This window comes from Oryzias latipes, chromosome 20 (assembly GCF_002234675.1).
Source record: "Oryzias latipes chromosome 20, ASM223467v1".
NCBI lineage: Eukaryota > Metazoa > Chordata > Actinopteri > Beloniformes > Adrianichthyidae > Oryzias > Oryzias latipes.
Window position 1 is genome coordinate 2,417,634 of NC_019878.2, and position 23,128 is coordinate 2,440,761.

The 23,128-nt window shown below is 42.3% G+C and overlaps 1 protein-coding gene across 1 annotated transcript in view; it reads left to right on the plus strand.

Moving 5' to 3' along the window:
- LOC105353610 (hemicentin-1-like) overlaps window positions 1-23,128 on the plus strand; it is a 703,897-nt gene that overhangs the window by 188,783 nt on the left and 491,986 nt on the right. The gene's annotated exons all lie outside the window — the stretch shown is intronic.

Below are 23,128 nucleotides of genomic sequence, written 5' to 3' on the forward strand. Positions count from 1 at the left end.
AGAAACCTGGGTGTACTATTTGACTCTGAGCTAAATTTTATCCCACATACAGTATAAAAGACATTGTTAAGACATGATTTTATCAAAAATATTGCCACAGTTAGTCAGTTCCTCTTTCTTACAGTACAGAGGTGCAAATGCATGCTTTTGTTTTTAGTAGGTTAGACTATTGCAGTGCTTCTCAATTATTTTTTGCCAGCCCCCCCCTAGAAAAAATAAAATGTTGCCCCCCCATAACCCACCCCACCCCACACACTCGCGCAGTGACAACAGTGACAATATATTAGGTTAGTATCCATAAAATTATGTAAGTATACCTAAAATTGTATCTTTTAACATTAACAAAATAAAAAAGCAATATTAACCCACTTTCAACAAATATTACCTTTATTTTTCCACACAGAAACCCTGTTCTAGTCTAAAACAGAAAAGAAACTAAAAGTGACTGACATAAAAAGTCTATCAATCCTTATTTAAACTAGAAACATTTTGACCAACCATTTGATGCTGAGAAAAATAATTCAATCAATAAATAATAATAAATGTAAATTGGTCTGAAACATGTACACAGCAGCCCCAATATATTTAACGTTTTTAGTCTGAAGAAATACCGGTAGATAAAAACATAGTGCTGATTTTTTTCTCCAAATGATGGATTGTTTATTTATGATCTCAGAAAGTGCAGCTCTTTTCCTTCATTACCTGCTGTCTTGTGTCAAATACTGACACTAACTAAATGACAGGCAGACAAAGAAAACATAGATGAAAAATAAAGACACGTCATTAAAATGTCTACAACAGTTCATAAAGAATGACACAATTAGCATGAGCTGAAGAATCTAAAGGCACGCCATGATCCTGGTGTTGGGCAACAGGCAGCGCTTGCAGCTCTCCGCAGGCCCCGTTTCACCAACAATAAAACTTCCTTTAAATCCACTCCTGCTTGCGTGATCTTTCTGGGTTTCAGCATCTGGGTCTGTTTTGTCAGATCGCAGATCATGACACTTGGGCCTTTATTAAATGATCAACCTTTAACACATGAGCCCTTGCTGTAGTGCTGGCCTTTCAGTTGTTTCTAAGGTGAGGATCTTAACGTGAGGCTTCGTTCCACCATTACGGTCCTCGCCTTTGGAACAGTCTGCTGGAGAACCTCAGAGCTGCAGAGATTGTAGAGGTTTTTAAGAAGAGGCTCAAGAACCACCTGTTTGATCTGGCTTTTAAATAATCGTATCTGTTTATCTATTTATTTGATAAGTTTTGATACATATTTTATGTATTTCATTATATTTTGTTTTCCATTTTATGTTTTTACATACATCTTATGTATCCCATTTTAACATCTTGTGATTTTAGCCTCAGTGTGGGGATCTTTTCTACCAGGGCTTGCCGCCTTGGTCAGTGGTTGTTGCTGCAGTTGTTGCCCTTTCTGGGGCAGTTGGAGTTCCACAGTGCAGCCTCACACATGTGGAGTGGACCTCGTTGTTGTCCCTGTCTGAGCGGGAGGAACTCATGGAAATATCTTACTTCCGGCTCTAGCTAAATGAAGCCAATTCACCGGAACAGGAAGCTCTGCTTGAAGGATGTCTGAATGTAGACCAAGGTTCAGGACTTGGTCCAGACCAAATGACTTCTCCAATCTGAAGACACGCTGAGAGACCCGGTCTGATGAAAATGGTGGTTTGTCTTTTGAATAAGTTCTTGTTCACTTTTTCTTCTGGTAGAGAACATTACAGAAAATGAATATTAAAACAGCATTTCTGAGTATTTCTTTATTTAAATTATGGTAAATCAGAGGCAGACAAAAAAAATGCCATTTTGTTACGTAGAAACTGCTTTATTACTCATCAGCACAGGATTACTTCACGCCAACAACTCAGACGTGAATTTCCAATGACCTCCTGTTGCTCTGCAGAAACTATGTCCTAGAAAACGACAGATTTTTGGATTTCGGATAAATCATTATTAAAAAACATAAATAGAACATAAATAGATGAAAAGATTCTAGGAGTGGAACCTATTCTGACCTTGATTCATCTGCTGTAGCTAAATAAATAAGTTTTACCTTTAGGGAATACTTTTTTTTTCTTATGTGGTGTTGATAATTAAAGAGCTCAAGCTTCCCTTCCAAATAAACAAAGTAAATCTTTGCAGAAAATGTCATTACTGAGGAGACTACCTTTACTGACAAAGATATGTCGCTGGAGCAGCACTCCAAGCAGTTGATCAGGAACTGTTTCTTCCAGTTGAGGAACATTTCTAAGCCACGGAAGATGGTGTCATATGAAGATCTAGAACTTCTTATTCATGCCTTTGTTTCTACACGGCTAGACTACTGTAACAGTCTGTTTTCCTGTCTGAATAAGAAGGAGCTGTCTCACCTGCAGCTGATCCAGAACTCTGCTGAGAGGATCTTGACCCGCAACAAGAGAAGAGATCACATCTCCCCGATTCTCAAAGCTCTTCATTGGCTCCCGGTTGCTTACCGCTACCAATACAAAATTCTAGTTTTGACTTTTAGGGCCCTTCATTCCCAAGCTCCTCCATATGTTTGTGATCTGATCGCCTCTTACAGACCATCTCGTGCACTGAGGTCTGCGGATCAGAACCTGTTGATGGTCCCTCGCACACGGTTCCGAACTAGAGGAGACAGATCCTTCCAGGCTGTTGCTCCCAAACTCTGGAATGAACTTCCATTGTCGCTACGTTCCCTGGACTCTGTGAATTCTTTTAAAAGTCAACTAAAAACTTTTTATTTTTGCAAAGCATTTTAACTAAAACTACTTTTATTGGGCTTGAGATGATTGTTTTACATGGTTTATGCTTTTTTATATTTTATGTTTTTATGTTTTTATATGTGTATGTATACATATTTTAACCTGTGAAGCACCTTGTGACTTTTGTCTGCGAAAGGTGCTGTACAAATAAAATTTACTTACTTACTGGTTTGTTACAACGCTGATGACATGATATATTTACATAATAAACATGCAGAAATCAGATATGAGGGATTAGAGCAGGGATGTTTCATTTATGCTGGTGGAGGAGCTTCTGGAGATAAGACTGTTCTTCCAAAAACTGATCCATGTGAGAAAAACTATTTTGCTGATTGTTGGATTTTGGCTTCAAAAGTTCTGCTTTTCCTCAATAACTTAAATGTTGATTCTGTTGAAACAGATGAAGCAGGAGTTTCAGAGTTTAGATGGAATTCCACAGAGTTTCTTCTTCTGTTTCTTCATCTTGATTGGTCCAAATTTCTGTAGTTTGATATTCTCAGTTTTCTCTACTTGTCATTTTAGAAAATGGAAACTCCTGTTGCTGAAAAACACGAGAAGTAAAGATCAGGAAGTTGATCATTTTCTGCACATTTGTCTTTTTCACATTGATTCCAAACTAGAAAGAAACTTGAAAAGTGGATGAAACCTGAACCAGAAGTTGTTCAGTGGTTTGTGTTTCCAGTTTGGATGAAAAGATTTTCAGAAAATCCATGTTTAGTTTTTCAATGGAAGACTTGAGTCCAAACATTCCTGATGGTCCAACATTTTCTCCTGGATCAAACACAAGCTGGGATTCTGCTCTGCTTTGACACTTTCAACACATCCGTCCATCTTTCTTTCTGTCTTTCTCTGCAGTTTTGCAGCTCAGCTCCATTTCAGTCCTTTTTCATCTTCTGGAGACTCTGGAGCCTCAAAGTCAGAGCAGCTGAAACTCAAAGACTGTTGAGGAAAAATGAAGCTGAACTGCAGTCATGAAGCTGATGGGAGGGTTTGTTGAAAGCAGGCCCACAGAACTGCAGCTGACCTCTATCACCTAAAGGTCATCTGCTAGATCTGCATTTCTGATTCTGCTGTCTGAGCAAAAACTGAACACAAACCAGTGAGCAAGGCAGCAGGCAGCAAACAGACAAACTTACATGATTGACTTCATGAAGAAGGATTTTGTCGTCTCTGAGCTGTAACAGAGAAGAGGACACACACATTAGTGTTTAACACAAAGACGTGCACAGACACGTGCACTAACACACATGGATGTAAATTCTCAGCTGGGATGTTCATCTCTGAGCTCATTTCTAAATGTCAGACAGACTCTGCACACAATAAAGAAACTAATCATCTTCTTGTTGCTCTTCATCAACTGACCTTCATGTCATCCTCACACAGAGCAGTCCTAAATGTACAAACTCTCACCTCATCAACTTTATTTTGAAAATCACTGATCTACAACAACTTCCTCCACAACTAAACAACAGCAGGATTTGAGGAACTTTACCGTTTCTTCTTCTGCAGAAAAACGCCAGAGCGATTACAACAGCAGAGATCCCAATAACTGTTAACACTAAGATGATGGTGACATGAGGATTGTCTGAAACAGAAAACAGTTATTTAGCTCAAAAAGGAGATTTTATTCTTTAAAACTGTGAAACATGAAAGAACATTTAGAGGAAAGTTGACAGAAAATCTTCTGCAGCTAAACGTTGCCGTCTTTGGTAACTTCTTACTCAGCATCATGTTTTCATGTGAACTCAATCTAAATGTTGCTGCAAGTTTCAAAGTAAAACACAATCACAAAGACGGGGACGAGTTCTGACAGACTTCATGTTGATCACGTTTGGATGTCTGGAACATGGGAGCAATTTCTCTGATCTGTGACAGAAAAACTAGTTTCTCACTTGATTCCTCAGCTGGACTCAGAGAGACTTGAGTGATGTTGGTCTCCTCATCCTTGCTGACTTCACATGTGTATGTTCCCTCATGATCTGCAGATAAGTGCTGCAGTGTGAGTCTGCCTGACTCTGAGACATCCTTCACATGCTGCTTCCACTCCTCTGACACTCTCTGCTCATCATCCTCTTTCTTGGTCACAATCATCTGATTCTGGTTGAAGCTCCAAACCAGACTGAAGCCTTTGAGGGAGGAGTCTGAGGCAGAGCAGGAGATGGTTGCTTCTCCAGAGATGATCTTCACTGAAGCTGGACAATAGAAACACAGAAACAGTTCATCATGAAATATAACATCCAGTCCAAATGTCTGACAGCCTGAAGCAAAGACACTGAGATGTTTGCACACAGCCTCCTGCCTCCATATTGACATGAATGACACTTTGAAAGACTTGAAAGAAATCATTTCAGAGCTGAATCCTCCATAGTCTGCTGGATCCTGGAGGATCCTGTAGGTCTGCATGCAGAAACAGTCCCACAGTGACAAAGAACATCAAGGTCTTTGATTCTGGAAAGTTCTGCCATGATCAGACAGAGATGTCTCCAGATGAACTGGAACACTCACGTCCTCTCCTCCATGAAGCTCTCCTCTGGTTTGATGGAGTGCTGATGGTGCAGATGTAGTCCAGGTCATCTTCACCGTCTGAAAGAGTCAGAGAGCTGCTGATGTTGGAAAGAAGTTCTTCAGTCTCCTGGACTCTGGTTGTGTTCTGGAAGGTTCTGCTGGATGGAGGACTGATGGACCAGCTGAGATCAGGTTCAGGATAGATCCCATCTGAGCTGCAGATGATCTGGTTTTCCGTCTGCTTCATGTTGATCTTCTGAGGTGGAGCTGCAACAAGTGGAAAAGGTATTTTTTTTACACTTCCAGAATATTTAATTCCAGATTAAAATCACCTGAACACTTTTAGATCCTTGATTTTAGTAAAATCCTCAAATGAAAAACATGTAAAATAAATCACAGGTTGATTTTTGACAAGAACAAAAACAAAGAAGTTTTTAGTGGAATGGAGTATCCAGACCTTATAGTGAAAAAGTTTTTAGAACTTTGTGAAGCAATCAGGAATGTCCACACTCATCAGCAACCCATTCACGTTTACAGCCCACCCATCCAGCTGAACACAGTGTCACTGTTTAAAGCTAAATGTCACAGACACATTTCACCTCCATCTGTCTGAAGTCATGCAGGTCTATCAAAGCAGAAGGAACTGGTTAAAAGCTGTGAAACTGATCCTGTTCCCACTTTGGAAGTAGCACTTCACTGCCGGGTCCCGACCAGTGGTCACCTATACAAGCTGTTTATGGAAGGACGGCTTTTCAGGATTCAGAGCTCACACGCTGGTTATACTGAAGCTCATCAGGTGTGGCACCTAAACATCAGCTAAACACATTTAAAGGGTCTATATCGTGCAGAATCAACTTTCTGAGCTTTTAAGTGTATTCTAATGTTCATTTCTCACAAGAAACAACCCAAAGGTGGTTTTTTGATCCTTTTTTCTGAGTATTCCTCTAAAAATCTGCACTCTGAGTACCAGCCCCTCCCAATCCATGAAAACGAGTGCTTTCTCACGTTTATGCTTATAAAAATGAGGAACCGCCTCTTCCAGGAAGAGTCTGTGCTGCCAGCCCCGCCCCCAGGCTAACATACATACCCACTTCCTAGCTAGCGGTGATCCGCTAAAAACGCTTTTATTTATTATTTACAATATGCACATCCATCTTTGTAAAAGTTGGGATGTGGTTTGTTTTCGTGGGCAAAATACAGACACGCTGCTGAGGCCGACTCCAGGTTGACATCATGAAATGGGCGCCACCCACGAGGAGCAAAAGGCGGAGCCTCAGAGATTGAGTCGTCTTACTTCTAGATAGGAAAATGAACTCATATTTCAGGAAAAAAAATCATTCTTTACAGTGCCACAGGTAATACATGATCATTTATTGATATATTATAACCTGAAAGGCTTGAGAAAAGCACGATATGTGCACACATCTCTCATTGGCTCACACAGGAAACATGCAGCAGGCAGTTCACACAACCAGAAAACATTCAAAAAACACGCAATGTAAAAACGGGCTGACATGTGGACCCACAAAAAAGCACACACCAAAACAAATGCACTCTTTAGCCCGAGACTCATTAAGTGTAGTCTTGTCCAGACTTGGCTTTGGGGGCTAGGAGGCTGAAAGTTTTAAATCACCTAAAGGCCCGTACACACCGGGACGAATATCGGCGCACGTTATTCGCCAGCGTTTTTCAACACGTTTTTTGTGTTCACACCCAGGCGATTTTCGCTGACGATGAGCCGAGTGAACATGCAATTTCATTCCCTGACATTAGATGGCGCTTAATGTAAAACAGAAATACCGCCTGTACACAAGGTGGCGCTGCGCAACTTTACGCTTCTTAAAGTCGCTTTTCACTCAGAAGAAAAGTGCAAGTATTTACGTGCTTGTCAGAATCATACCAAGAAAACATGAATATTTCCAGCACCAGTAGCTCCAGCTCCAGTTCCAGAGATGAAGAAATTATTGTTCTGTAGAATGATGAAAGACGCTGGAAAAGACGCCAATTTTGGGTACATCCCATAGTTAGGAGAAGAGAAGAACACGGGGAGTTTTATCGACTGGTACAAGAGCTGAAAATGTATCATGAGCGTTTTCGGGGATATTTTAGAATGTCCGTCAGTGAGTGCATCTTCTTCATCTTACTTCTTCGCGGCAGTGTAGATGCTACTTGGCGTCTATCTTCTTTGCCATTACATATGTGTGCTCAGCATGACAGTTTTGTGTTTGAACGCCCCCAAATTGTGTTTTACTGTAACTTCATTGGTCGTATAGTTTTTGACGCGGCGCGTCATACCAAAAAAACGAACCCGAGGCGTTTTTTAAAAAATGACTCTTTGACGCGTGGCGTTTTTTCGCGTCGGTGTGCACACTCACATTGGTGCCCTTTGTTTAGTCACGAGGCGTTAAACGTCGGCGAATATCACGCGCGCAATTCGCCCCGGTGTGAACAGGCCTTGAGAGTGTGTTTGGCTCCGCGTGTGCATGTGAGCAGTCTTTCTCACATCTACAGAACATTCAGACCAACCTACGATCACGTTTAACGGATGGACGTCTCAACACCTGCATGAAGCTAAAACTCACCACGTTTCAACCGGACTAAACCATCAGCAAAACTACCACGAGAAATACTTTATTAGCAATAGCATAAAAAATGTTATTAAAAAATAATGCTTCCTGACCATCTTCCCGTGGAGGTGTTCCACTGGAGGGAGGAAGACCCTGGACACACTGGAGAGACCACCAGAGGTGAGACCAACGGAATTTTAGCCACTGAGGTATGCCCACTGTATGTGATTTTTCGTCACATTAAAGGTTGACATTCAAAAATACTATCAGTCTGAGCTTTATGCAGCTGATCTGGTTTCTTCAGTCAGTAATGATCTTCTCTGTTTAGGAGAATATTCTCTCAGGTTTGGATGGTTCAGGACACCAAAGATCTAATGAAAAGAAATAAATCACACAAGAGTCTGCATGAAGCCTTTGCAAAAGGAGAGGAGCGTCAGACACCACCAGGTCACAAAGCTCCACTGTCATCTGCTCTCTCTTTACTCCCAATTCAGACAGCCTTTTTTCGTTATCCAACAGAGCAACATGTTAACTTGTAAGATATTAGGTAGATTTTCCCGCCAGTCAAAGACGGTCGCGTCTGCATCTCCAGTTGGCAATCCACAGATGCCTCCGTTCCATAAACAACTCAGCACAGACAAGAAACACAGACAACCTTGTCTGTGCTCTCCTAATCTGGTGATGCATGCCAGTCTCGTTTACAGCAAGCAAGTGTTATTTCCACACACACGAATATAGGATCAAGTAAATGCATAATCAAAAAGCATATTATAATGGAATCTCTGATCACTTCCACAACATCCTCTTTTGATCTCTCCTAAGAGATCAACAAATGAAAAAGCAACCCCAAAAGAAAACAACCCACATTAACAGTAGATGCAAAAAAATTAACAGAAGGACACATCAACACAGATTCAATGCCACCGTACGCCCCTCATCTTCCTCCACCACCCCACCTGGAAATGAGGTAGAGCTGTTTTACGATGCCTTCTTGAGAGCCAGCTGCACTGCAAGGCTGAAAATTTTCCACACCACTCAGGCCAAGTTTCTTGGCAATGTGATAACACCTGGTACTGTTCAGATGGACAATGCCAAGGTCAAAGCTGTGCTCGAGTGGTCAGTCCCTTCTGTACGTGAGCAGCTGCGCGTCCTGGGGTTTGCAAATTTCTACAGGCGTTTCATCCGAGGCTTCCACCTCCTCACAGACTCACCTCATCTAAGGTACGTTTTGTCAGGGATGAAGGAGCAGATAAAGCGTTTACCGAACTGAAAAGACGTTTCTCTGTGGCTCCTATCCTGACTCAGCCTGACGCCTCCAAACAATTCATTGAGGTGGATGCGTCTGAGTCTGGCGTGGGGGCTGTTTTGTCTCAGAGAGTGTCTGATAACATGTCAGGCATTGTCGGCGTACATGGAGCAGATAATGACACCAGCTTCGGCAAAATCAGGAACGGTTCACTGCAGGGGCTAACCGTCCCAGGTCAGCTGCTCCTGAATAGAAGGTGGGGAACAGAGTGTGTGTCTCTGGATGTGCCGCTGAAAGGGGGAACTAGGAAGCTGCATCCCTGTTATGTTGGTCCAGTCACTATAACCCGGATCAACAACCCCCGTGGCTGTCATATTTGAACTTTCGAGCAACTTGCGGATCTGACCAGAGTTTCATGTGTGTAAGCTGAAGCCTGTGAAAGACAATCCCCTCCACCCCATTGCATCTTCTCCTCCAGCATCCCCTTTTGTGGATAGGGGTCCAGCTTACACTGTCAGCCGCCTTCTTGCCACCAGGAGGGTTGGTCAGTGTGCCCAGTCCCTTATAATTGCGAGGGTTATGGCCCTGCAGATCGGGAACGGGTTGTAGAGCATCATATTTTGGACCGGGACCTGATCAATCGCTTCCATCGGGACCACCCTGACCAACCTCGTCGTCCTTCTAGGAGCCAGTGTTACGGGGGGAATAGGGGGGACGTACCCAGGCGCAGAGAGGAGAGGAGGCGGGAGGTTGCAGGGGAACAGGAACTTTAATAACAAAACTAAACCAACCAAAAACCACTGCAGAGCAGGCCAGAAACACTCGAAACTCGAAATACACTGGGAGAGGGAAACATTAACCTATGGAGCAGCACAGGAGGAAGGGAATGACAAGACTTAAATATATGCAGACAAACGAGACACAGGTGGAAACACTCAGGACTGATGGGGCAAGGTAAAACTCAACAACAACAGAACAGGAATTACTACAAAATAAAACAGGAAATCAAGGAACAAAACACAAAGAAACCGAAACCGTTTCATTACCCCCCCCTCAAGGAACCGCACCGAGGTTCCACCTACAGTCCAGGAGGGGGGGGCCTGAAAGGCCAAAATAAGGGCCAACATAGTCTGGAGGGCGGCCGGGAGGCCGCGCATTCCGGCGTGGCGGGTCAGGAGGACGGCCGGAAGACCGCTCGGTCCGGCGAGGCGGGTCCGGAGGGTGGCCGGAAGGCAGCGCTATCCGGCACTGACAGTCAGACCAGCAAACGGCTGGCGGCTCTGGAGCTGGTGGCTGGGGGTCCGCGGCGGGCGGCTCGGGCTCGGCGTCCGCGGCGGGCGGCACGGGCTTGGGGTCCGCGGCACGGGCTCAGGGTCCGCGGCTGGCGGCACGGGCTCGGGCCAGACGTCCGGTGCGGGGGGCTTGGGCCAGACGTCCGGTGCGGGGGGCTCGGGCCAGACGTCCGGTTCCCTCCGGTCTGCCATCCCCCTGTCCAGGACCCTCCTGGGAGCAGGAACGGGTCGTGGTGGTTCTGGCACCCTCCTCGGAGCCGGAACCGGACGGGGTGCGTCCGGTACCCTCTTCGGAGGCGGAACCGGACGGGGTGCCTCCAGGTTCACCTCTGAAACCAGGGCGGGACGTCGAGAAGGGCGGCGGCGATGACGACGTCGGCGGCTTCCCCCCCTCACTGCCAGATGACTCCCGCCAAAGATGGAGGCAGGGAGCTGGGGGCAGTTCAAGGCCCACTGGGTCTCGACCCCCTCATCCTCCCCGTAAAAGTCCTCCCAGAGCCATAGGTCCTGGCGGAGAACGTCCTGCACCATCCAGGAAACAGGGGAGGACTCAGAATGGGGGCGGCGGTGATGACGACGACCCCCTCTTACGGCCAGGCGACTCCCCCTGAAGTCTTTGTAGATCTGGGAAGACCCAGGGGTCCACCAGAGACAGGTCCCCTCTGCTGGGTACTGGTAAGGCTGCTCCTTAATGTTACGGGGGGAATAGGGGGGACGTACCCAGGCGTAGAGAGGAGAGGAGGCAGGAGGTTGCAGGGGAACAGGAACTTTAATAACAAAACTAAACCAACCAAAAACCACTGCAGAGCAGGCCAGAAACACTCGAAACTCGAAATACACTGGGAGAGGGAAACATTAACCTATGGAGCAGCACAGGAGGAAGGGAATGACAAGACTTAAATATATGCAGACAAACGAGACACAGGTGGAAACACTCAGGACTGATGGGGCAAGGTAAAGCTCAAAACAACAACAGAACAGGAATTACTACAAAATAAAACAGGAAATCAAGGAACAAAACACAAAGAAACCGAAACCGTTACAGCCAGACTTTGTGTGTGTGTGTGTGGGGGGGGGGGGGGGGGGGGTGATGTCATGTCATCCTTAATTGATCACAGCTGCCTGCAATTATGTAAGTTAGTTTCGTGGTTTAAGGGTGGTTCATTCTGTGTTTGGTGTTGAAGCGTCTTCTATGCTGTCGCTTATGTTTGGCGTTTTGAGTAAATCCTTGAAACCTTCTGGATTTGTTTGAGTCTTCCTGCTCCTGGGTTTATCTACCTGAACAAACAGTCTCAGATATCTCATTGTTTTGTCAAAATAAATCTGCAATCAGATAGAATTCTTGGACTTGAAAGTAGAAATAGATTTGTTTTCTTGAGTGTCATTTACTCCCATTTATTTATTTTTTAACTTGTCCTGTCACGCAGCTGAGGTGGTTGGAAAGATTTTACAGGTACAATAGGGTGTTATGAATCTTCTGACACAGGATGTGTGTATTTGTATAAACCCCTTTTGGATTTGAGTCTAAACTTTGTTAATATTAATTGTGTTTATGTACATTTCTTTTTGGACAAAAAAAAGAAGAGAACAGGAGAGAGTGGTATGTTAGAGATGGGAAATATGGGTACGAAAGAAAAGGAGGAAAAAGCGGGGTCAACAAGGTGGAGGATGGATAAGAAGAAGCGCGCTAGAATCCCAAAGCAGCAGATTGCTGGAGGTTTATCATCATTACTGTCAGGTGTAGACATTAGTCCAAAGGGTGGGGCCTGTTCACACACTCTGAAATGTCACTAGCATCCCTGTTGGCTGCAAAAAAAAGTGCTTTGATTTCCTTCAAAAGAAACCTCATGGCACGGTAACACCGCACATGAGTTCATGTCTGGCGTCTCTGTTTGGACGTGAGGCAAATTCCCTGTATGACGCTTGTCCAAAAATCCGTTCATAAATTTGACGCCCCTAATGCTTGTGGGGAGGAGCCAAATATTTTTAGCCTGATCACTACATAGAGCAGTGCCTTGGTTATTTCTCATTTACAATGCAGGTAAGACAGAGATGATGTTCAGAGATAAGATTCATTGATTTGAAGAGTTCCTCAAAAGCATCTGTTATCAAATCTCCATGTGATTCATGAGATCATTCAGAGACTCTCCCAGTGTGGTGAGCCTCACCATCCACTGCAGGAGCTGCAGCTTAATGACGAACGCTTTCTGCAATACTTCCGTGTCTCTGCAACCTAAATTGATGAGAAGTGATTAAGTCTCTAAGTTTCTAAGTTTTGTAAGAAAAAACACTCATGCTTTTCCCAGTTTTAATCTTAGAGACTGTTCCAGTTTATGACACAACTAAAGTCCTGAAGTGTTTAAAAACTTCAGGACAAATTAACATTTTTGTCAGCTAGCTGCTGGGTTGATTTTTTAGCAACTTTTGTGACAAACCCAATAATAATTATCTTGTGATCCTTTTACTTTTATCCATTTGTCCCCATGACTTGCATAAAGCCCCTCAAAAAACTGGATGCCTGAAAAACACCTGGAGCAGATTTGATCAAGGCTTGTTTTCTTAAACTGAGTGTCTAGGGTAACCACCTTTATCTCTTTCTAATGTTTCTTTTAGTGCCAAAAAAAAATCCCACTACATTAGAGGTCAGCATTTGTGTTCCCTTTTTAAAAGGATATGATGCAACAATCCTAACAGATGACAGACTAATATCAAATTTTATAGTTTTTAAACATTCAATCTAATGTGTGTGACCAGTTAAAAAAGCTCCAATGTGAGGTTCCTGCCCCCCCCCTCTGTCCACATCTAAGCTTGTTTTTAAAGTGTGGATGCCATGCTTTGAACAACTTTGTCAAATAAAAAAGCCTTTTAAACGCTGATTCTATTGATACCAATAGTTAGCGTCGAAAAAAATCCGAAGCATATGAATAATAGACATCTTTCGAAGGAATCAGAGATTTGAATTTGCCGCTAAGAGCGCAGGCTGGAAGTGACCTCGATATGACTTGTGACGTCACGAAAGGCATTGACTTTCGCAGTTCCGCTTCGGACAGCATGTAAACAAAACAGGTAGTCTTCGTTTCTCTCGTGTTTAAATCTGTTAATCATCAACATGCCAAGTCGTTGTGTGGCAGCTGGATGTAGCAATACATCTAGTGAAAGTGTATCTGTGTATAAATTCCCAAAACAAGAAACGCTGCTGAAACAATGGACAAAACAAGTGCAGCGAACAAGGGCGAATTGGGTGCCAACTGCTTCGTCAACTTTATGCAGCGAACATTTTGAGGCAGACTGTTTTGAAGAAACACCACAGCTCATGAAAGATATGGGAATGCATGTCAGATATAAAAAAGTATTGAAACCGAACGCAATCCCCACCATTTTCAAGAGATCGCTAGTGGGAACGTCCGAAACAGAAACGCCCAGTACCAGCACTGGCAGCAGCCAGTACAAAAAGAGAAAATCTGTGACCGAAAAGCTGGCACAAAAGAGAGTGAGTTTAACGTTTATTACAAAATTTATTTATTACAAAAGAGAGTGAGTTTAACGTTTATTACAAAATTTATTTATTACAAAAGAGAGTGAGTTTACGTTTAATATATATACGGTATATATATTGATATAAAAACTTCCCTATGATATATTATACATAGGCCTAGGCCCTAGAGTAACAGATCTTTATACTGAATAATCCTTCATTTTAATTAAATGTTGCCTGTACACGAAAGGCAACTAACCACGCCGTGTTCTGGAGTCTAGCCGAATCTTCATGCTGGCTATCGTCATCGGCATCACTAGACCTTTCACTTTGGCGGGTCAGGAGGACGGCCGGAAGACCGCTCGGTCCGACGACCTCACTTTCGCAAAAGGGTTCGAATCGATACGGTTGCAAAAGTGACTCATCATCATGATAATCTCCGCAACTTTCCTCTTCATCTTTCTGTTCATCTGATGATAAATCGCTAATAGAGACGGTAGCATCACTCGGTGCTTCGCTATCGGTGCTAGCCATGTTGTCTGCCTTTCGTTACGGCACAAACATGGCGGCGCGAAGTCGGCGGAATGCGTGAAGCAGGCGGCCGTCCTCGTTGTTTATATCGCGTTTTTCGCTATTTATTCTTTTTCGAAAAATATTAAAAACAATCGCAACATGAAATAGAGACTATTTACTATATTTTGGCTTATTAAAATAGGCCATGTCACCCACACTTTAAGATGATTCTGTCTGCAGTGAAGTTGGCTTTGGAGGAACGGACACATTAGTTCAAAAACAAAAGGCAGGACTCTCCGACACTGGAAACCGGCTAATTTTTTATTGGATTTTCTTTCTTTTTTTATGTTGTGATTAAACGTTGTATTGTTTTAATGTTCTTAATGTTGTTTTATTAATATGTAAGGATGTTAAATTGTATAGTAAATGTTTGTATTTGCATTTTGTATTTTATTACATATTTATTTATCCTTTTTTCCATAATGACCAGAGGGACCACAGATGAAAACTACACTTTGGCTAATTGTTAAAAGACACACGAAACCTAAAACCCTAAAAACTTCAAATAATTTGGTCACCTTCCAAACCTGCACAGCTCCAGTGTGCGTCCCCAGACTCAGTCCTGATGCCCGTTGGCCACGCCCAACGACACACAGTGGACCAAATGCCCAACAGTTCTTACTGACGCAGGACAAATCAACACAAACACTCCAACAATAACTCCACCAACATTAACCAAGCAACAAGCATTGGAGCTAATTCATCCACTTCAAAGACTCCTACTGCAACACCCACTTGTTTGAACACTGGACTGAAAAGAATTATCTACGCATTGTACATTTTTTCTTTGTCCAGAGTTTGTTTGCAAATTCTGAAAAGAAATTCCAGAATTCCAGAACCCCCCCAACCCCAAAGTCCAATGGGCAGACAAAGCATCTTAACCAGCAGGCTTGAAACATGACCGGGCGGAATACAGGCATAACACTCTTCTGGGTTGCCTCCTTTTGAGGTGGTCTGATGTCTGCTTCTCTTTTTGGTTCTCAAGATGGAAAGGTATCTGTACTGTCTGCTTCCACTTCTCTTAGACGCTTCCACAAGGCCTGGAGAACTGCCAGGCAGACACACTTGAGGACTGTCACAGTATATAAGAGGTACTTTGATAAAAGACCCTCTGCAGCTCCAAGTTATGCCGTGGGACGGACAGTCTTATTGTGCTCTGCTGGTCGTCTTCACCTGGAAAACCATAAACTTTTTTAAAGTTCGTCAACCTGGTGGTGGTGTGCATTCAGCTTCCTAGACGTCTTCAAGTGGATCCCATCTCCCTTGTCTTTAAGATTAGACAAGGAGGGTTCTTTAGTGGGAGGGGGCTTGGACATCACTGCTAACAAACAGGAGGACTCCTCACATTGCTCTGTCCAACAATTTTTTCTACACCCTTGGGTGTTGGCTTTTTTTGGCCTGGTGGTCCTCTCTCCGTGCAGGAAAGGGGATCCCTGAGATCTTTGTCTGTGCCGTGAGCCAGATATTGCATCACATCTGAGCCTGGGGTGTCTGTGTCCCTGTGGTGCACGTGTGTCCAAAGCTACATATCTCCCTGTTGGAACAATAACATCTGTCTAAAACAAGAAGCTATCAGCTTTTATCTGTTTGCCAAGCTGCTGGACATGACAAGCAGAACAATTATTATGATAAAATAAACGTATCAAATTTCACAACCACGCTTCTCCTTTGTTTGAATTCATGTTATTCACCTTTTGGCATATTCCCTTCAGGGCTCGCCACCATCCTTCACTGATTCACACAGGTGGTTTGGCAGAGATTTTTACGCTGGATGCCCTTCCTCACAACTCTGTATTTTATCTGGGCTGGCCAACTTGACGCTCTTTGTGGTTGCATAGTTAGGCAGTAGCACAACAGACCCACACTGGATGAAGTTCATCACCCTCCCTGAAAAGTGAACTCTGGTTTCCTGTGTGCCAGTCTTACACACAGCCAACTGAGCCATCCAGTAATGTCAACTCAAAGTCATTTCAAGAATGAAGCGTTTTCAGTTGAAGTAGTGATTAAGTATCTCAACATCAGGCTGTGCCTTCAGGAAGACAAAAAACTTTACAGGCTGATGGATTTAGAAGAAAAAAAGGAAGAAAATTCAGTTTTATCGTCTGTTAATTCATCTTCGTACCTTTTACTTTCACGTTGATGTAGCTTTTTTTAGCATCGTCTTTCAGGGTGCTGGTGTAACATTCATATCTTCCTTGATCTTGAACCCTCACTCCAGTCAGCTGCATAGAGGCGTTTCCCTCTGAGATCTGATCCTTGAACATTGACGTTCTGCCTTTAAACTGCTGGCTTTGCTGTCCCAGTTGGTCCCGATTCTCATAGAAGGAGTGGACTACAACATTTCCACGTGTGAGATGCCAGTGGATTAAGATTTCGTCTCCGGGTGGGAATCTACAGGGAAAGACGCAGCTCTGTCCAAATCGACAGGAAACATCTGTGTCTGTAAATAAGAGAAAACATTTTTTTAGTAAAATACTGGATTTTGTTAATTACTTATTTCAAGATATGATGCATTGTATCTCCCCGACCTACAGGGGTAGTAGAAATTATTATTAGACTCTATTTGTCAGTGAATTAACACCGCACATCAGAGGAAAGTCTACTCTACAACACAGACAACAACTCTAGTTAGAGACACTGAGAGTTGACTTACTTCACAGCTGTTACTGACAAACCAGCCCAAAAAATCCCCTGCAGTCAGAGCTCATCCACACGCTGCCTCCATAGGTTTCACATTAGATTTTTGAATATGTGCTGAGCAGTTTGTTTCAACAACTCAGCCCTGTTGGTTAACCTCACACCGCGATCTGGGACATTTCTAAAGACCATTAACATTTCAGCCATCAAATCTTTCCTAAAGAGAACCATCCTGATGCAATAGTTCTGAACAATTATTGACTTTTTTCAAACCAGATGTTTTAGGTTAAAACCTTAAAGAAGTTCTTTGTCCTATTAAACATTTGTTAGCTTATCCCTTTGGATACTGCTCCCCTGTGAGGCTGCTGTCAGAAGTCAGAACTCTGTTTTCCCCTCTGGTCATCGGTGGGAACCGTCTCCAGAATTCTAAAAGCACTTCAGTTCCTGGATGCCACACACCTGACTCCCATTTGCAGTTACTCACAGTATACAGTGCATTGAGCCTCACTCAGTGTGAAGTATTGTTTGTGGCACTCTGCCTGCATTACAGAGTGTTCTATCCAGACCTGATCTTCTGTTTCCTGACCCTGTTTTGTCTCTTACTCCATTTGCCTGCCGCCTGCCCCAACTCTCGTTTGGATCTTGACTCTTCTCATTGTTCCTCTGATGCTCCCATGCTTGTTATTAACCACTGCCGGCCTGACCATCATTTAGCTTTTTGGACTTTTAGTTTAGTTAATAAACCTGCTGCAGATGGAACCAGACATCTGCCTGTTCTTGTGACAGCTGCACTGCTCCCCCGTAAATCTGTCCTACTCCCCCCATGAATGTTTCCTACCCTGCTGTGTTTACCAGCTAAAATCGTATTGCTAAATTGTTCGTTCGTTCATATACAGTAGAGGAGATTATCTGATAAAATAGGACATTTCGGTAGCTGTATCTATCATTTTGTGCTACAGGTAAGAAAATTTTGCGAGGTAGGACGTATCGTTAGAACACCGGCTCAGAGCTTGGAGAGAAAAAACAGTTTTCTATTGTCTGTGACATCACAGTGTTTGGAACGGACTGAAATCTGTGAATCTCCAATAATGGTCTTGAGTGGTTTCAGTTATTTTACAAACTGCTCGATCTCTGGAGGTGTTTTTTCAGAATTGAGGGTGTGTCTCATTGATAAAAAAAACTGTTTTATTGTGTTGTTTTTTCTTGTTTGTAATCTGACTGTTTCAATTTTGTGCTTTTCACACTGAACTTAATTTGTTTGTTTTTTTTTCCAGTTATAAAACTAATGAGTTGTTTTTCTATGAACTGAGCAGCTTCGCCTTGACCTGCTAAAACTGAACAATCTTCTGGAGTTAAACATCAAATGTTCAGACTGACTTTGTCCTTTTAAAGCTTCTTTAAAACAGTTATTTTTAGGCTATCAAACTGAAAGCATTCACTATGATCAACAATGTAAACCAACAAGTTCTGAATATTTAAAGCTCCAAACATCACAACAGAGGCAGACCTTTAAATACAGTCTTAAACACTGAATGTATTATTGTTAATACATTCTTATTCTTATTTATTATGTTAGTTAATATTTGAAACACTGTTTGATTAATCCCATGATGTGTTTACATTGATGAAGAGTCGTTCAGAGGGATAAATGTTTAAAACTGTGAGCAATAAAGTAAAACATTGTGAATGAAAGACTGTAAAGGTTTCACTCACCTCCTCTGGTTAAAGTCCAAACAAAGTTCTGGAGCAGCAGGACCTGTAAGAACTTCATCTTCACCTTCATGTTCTGTGATTTCTGACAGCGTTCCTTCCAGCTGAGCGGATGTTTGCATTTTTACCTGGTTGGGCTGTTCCCTTTCTGATTGCGTAACAGGTAAAACTAAAAGAAATCCAGCAGAGTGTCAAAGTCTCAGAGATTGACAGTTTCAGAACAGACAAACAGAGCAATCATTTTCAAACACAAACATGATTGACAGGACAACATCAAGAAAAAGATGCTGCATTATTTCACAATGCACAGCATTATGGACAGTCAGAGAGTTCTGGGGAGACAAATCTGCCTGTCCCACATTTTGGATGATTACAATCGGCTTTTAATGTTTGTGGGTGGTATCTTTCCCTGCTACATGACGTTCTGAGCTCAGTAGTTGTTGTTGGGTCAACCTCATGCTTAGAAATGTCCTCAATTTATCTGAAAGAATTAAATCCTGCCAGTAAGTAAATAAGAGAGTGAATCCTAATGTGTTTTTGTTTTTCCTCAGCCAGCTGTCTTGAGGCAGACGTTTCTGTGAACAGGTGACTCACAGGTTTAAATCTAGAATTCCATTGCGCACAGATCAGTCTGGCTGATGTCACTGATGAGCTTTTAGCGTACAGCGACAAACATGACAGGCATGCAGCCAAACCGCTTCAGAGGAGCGGCAGCAGCAAACACTTGATGGAAATGCTTTGTTCTACAGGTTCTCTCAGTTCACACAGCAGATGTTTGCTCTTTTTGAACAATCTGTAGAAATCTCAAATGTTGGAGATGTTTTTTTTCAATGCCTTCATCTACAGGGTCAAAAACATGAAATTTAAAAATGCCTTTCTTGTTCTTGTTGTGAGTTTTTTGTGCTTCATTGGAGTTAAGTTTATTCCTGTTACAAATATTCCAGAGTTCAGTTACTGTCAGGAGTTGGTGGTGTAGACCAGGCTTAGGCAGAACCTTAAAGAATTAATAAATAACTCCAACATGAAAAAAGACCCTTGGAGAAATCCAGAAATGACAAGCAGATGACATGAAAGACCTGAACCTGGTGTGACTCTAAACAGAGCATGAACATGACAAAAAGATCAAAGTGTCTCTAAAAATCCAATCTAAAATGCACAATCCTCACAGTTAAACAACACTCTGTGAGTTAGATCTGATTTATTCAGAACCTGGAGCCATTCTAGAGATTTCTTTACTTAAACATGTGAAGATGGAGTTACAATAATCAAGACAAGAAAAAATAAAAGCGTGGATGAGCCTCTCTATCTCAGAATGCTACACAATTGGATTCAGTTTTGCAATTTTTTTTCAAGATAACAAAAATCAAGAACGAACAAGTGACCCAAAAACTGACCTGTCAGGGGATAAAACCGGGTCAAGACTCACCCTGACAGAGGGTTTCATAAAGGAAGCAAGTGGACCGAGCCCCTGGAGTATTAGGGGGAGGCAACTGTCAGGAGCAAAGACTAGGACCTCAGTTTTGGCTTCATTTAGTTAGAGAAAGTTGTTGTTCATCCATCTCTTGACCGAAATCAGACAACTGCATAAAATCTGTGTTTTAAAAACATCCTGGGGTTTAAAAGACACTTAAAGCTGAATATCATCAGCATAAAAATGATAAAAAAATATCCTTAAAAGAACTTAAAATATGCTGCAAATGCAGCCGATATAAAATAAACAATAAAGGTCCCAAAACTGAGCCTTGTGGCACATCAGAAGTGAAGGATGCTGAAGAGGACTGAAACTTTGTGTGCCCCTGAATATGTGTGAGCTTTTCTGCGGCCTGAATTAAACTAAAAGTTTCCAAAAGCCTCATTTGCTTATTGACCTGCTGGGAAACACACATGTTTATTGAAGTCCCCACATTTTAAAAATTGATCATATTGGTAAATTGGTAAATTTTCTTTTTTAAGAACTCCAGAATGAAGTCCTTATCATATCTTATATAAGATATCCTGTCTGCTTCCCTGCATTTGCTTCTGTCCAAAAAGGAGAAAGATGGAAAATGCAATGAGCTGTGTCCTTAATGAGAGGAAAGAGAAAACAACGCTTCTCCACAAAAACACAAAACTTTACTTACTCTCACCAGCATCAGCCTATTAAAAATGATCAAGCCTGTTTTTGCACAAACAGGAAAATTCTTTTGTTTCCATTTTTTAACCTAATTTTAAACACACATTCATGGTCTCAAATGTCCAATCACTGTTTATTCTTTAACAATACGATATTCATACCCAATACCTATATTCAAGGGGGTTCAGGACTTTAGAGACACCAACGAATACACAGAATACATGAGCCGGAGAATGTCCGTCACCGATCCTTACTCATCATTAATCCTTGTGATGCTTTGTAAAACCTGTATTAAAGACTATTGGAACATTGCTCAACAAAAATACTTTTTTTTAATTCAGAGCGATAGACTGTACCGTAGTGTACTTTATAACACACATTAGGAGTGTCTCTCTGTGCCTTAAAACCAGGAGTGCTTCGTTCCTTCTTCAAGAAGAGGTCGGTTTCATCCAAATTAAATGCTCAGGATGATAACTATTCTTAAGCATTTTTGGATATTTTTTGGCTGTTTCTGATTCAAATGATGCCATTTCTCCGTGCAAGGGCACAAAACTCGGTGGTAGTGATTCAGGAACCGGTGGAAATAGATGTGAAATATTCCTTAGCAGCCGCTCCCCTCCTCCCCCGCAGTACCTTTTTTGGATGCAAAGGTCTCATATGAGCTTCTTGAGCTGAGTTTTAGTGATGAACTGGAGTCACGTGACTAAAAAAAAAAATCTGGGAATACCCCAAACCATAACTAGTGAAGCACAAATAAGCGGGGGCAATCTATGCATTTTACCTGTTCATAACATGAAAGGGTATGTCTCTTTGAAACTTTATCCATTTAGTTTATTGGATAAAGTCATTCTAAGTATCCACAATGGAGAGGACAGTGGTATGTGGACACAGTGTAGGACGTGGTGTAGTACAGCTCATTTGATATAAAGATGTCCCTTTTCTCTATGTTGGTGTGCCAAGAGTTTCATATGAAAACTTGAGGGTGTCTGTGTGATCACTGATGTGTTTGATAACCCTCCTCACTACATTCAGGTATAACATGGGGGTAATATATTCTGGAGGTTGTTCAACAGCTATCCAGTCCTCCGTCTCTGGACAGTGCTGCATTTCACCTGCTGTTCCTGCTTCTTCCTCTGGTACAGGTGATTTTTCTCTGTGTGCTGCTTCTGGGTCTTCAGTGCTAACGCTCAGATGGAATATCAGTTTCACATGACTGAAAAGATACTGAGTAGTATTTGTCATGATCTGTGTCGTTCTCTCTCAGTTCTTTCTTTTCCTTTTGTTTCTTCTGAGTTTTTCTCTTTTGTTGTAATGCAACTAAGATGTTTCTAGGATGAGTCAATGCAAAAGAAGATTTCTGTGTAACATTTAAAACCTCTTGTTCTTTTCCAGGATGGATTTCATGTTTGGGGACATCGTCATGTATTCGATAGGCAACTGTATGGACAATCTCTTCCCAATAACTTTCCTGGACCGTCACGGGCTCTCATATTTCTGATGAAGACATGATCAGATGCAGGAGTTTTAAGTCCTAGGGAAATTTTTACTTATTGAGGGTGCATTCTGAGCATTCTCTGTCATCTCACAGGCCTCCTCGTCTTGTTTAAGTTGTCAAATGCGTTAAAATGTGGTAACTGTCACCATGTTTAAGGTTATGACCAAAGAATGCGTCTGTAGGTGTGGGAATCTACCGTACAAGTAAAAAACCTGCCCCTTTGCTTCAAGCACATTTGTAGCTAAAGATCAGTTTGTTCAGCCTCCTTCCAAGTCCTCTTTTCCTGGTCTGTGAATCTGGACTAAAGTTCATTTAAGCCACTCAATCTGCTCAGATGGCAGGGAGGAGTTATGATTGATTCTGGTGGGAAATCCAAATGGCATTGCATAATCATTAAATAGTTTGTATACGGCTAATTGGCCCAGTTAATAATTGCATGGACGTATTCATATCCTCCTAAACATTCATGAAGGAATAAAAAAATCAATTGTAGTTTAAATGCGTGATTGGTTTCAATAACCGGTATTCTTGTCTCATGGTGGGCCTCATCAATTTAAAGTACACACATTTTCATTTTGAGTCCCACAGCACTGACTAACCTTTTTCTCCTAACACTCATGAATGTCTTCATTTTACTTCCAGGTCTCCCAATCTGCTTTCCTCATTTTAACCTTTGTGCTGTCCTATGGGGTCAAGATAACCTTTGACGTGTGCAGTCTTCAGTCTTTTGATGACAATTTT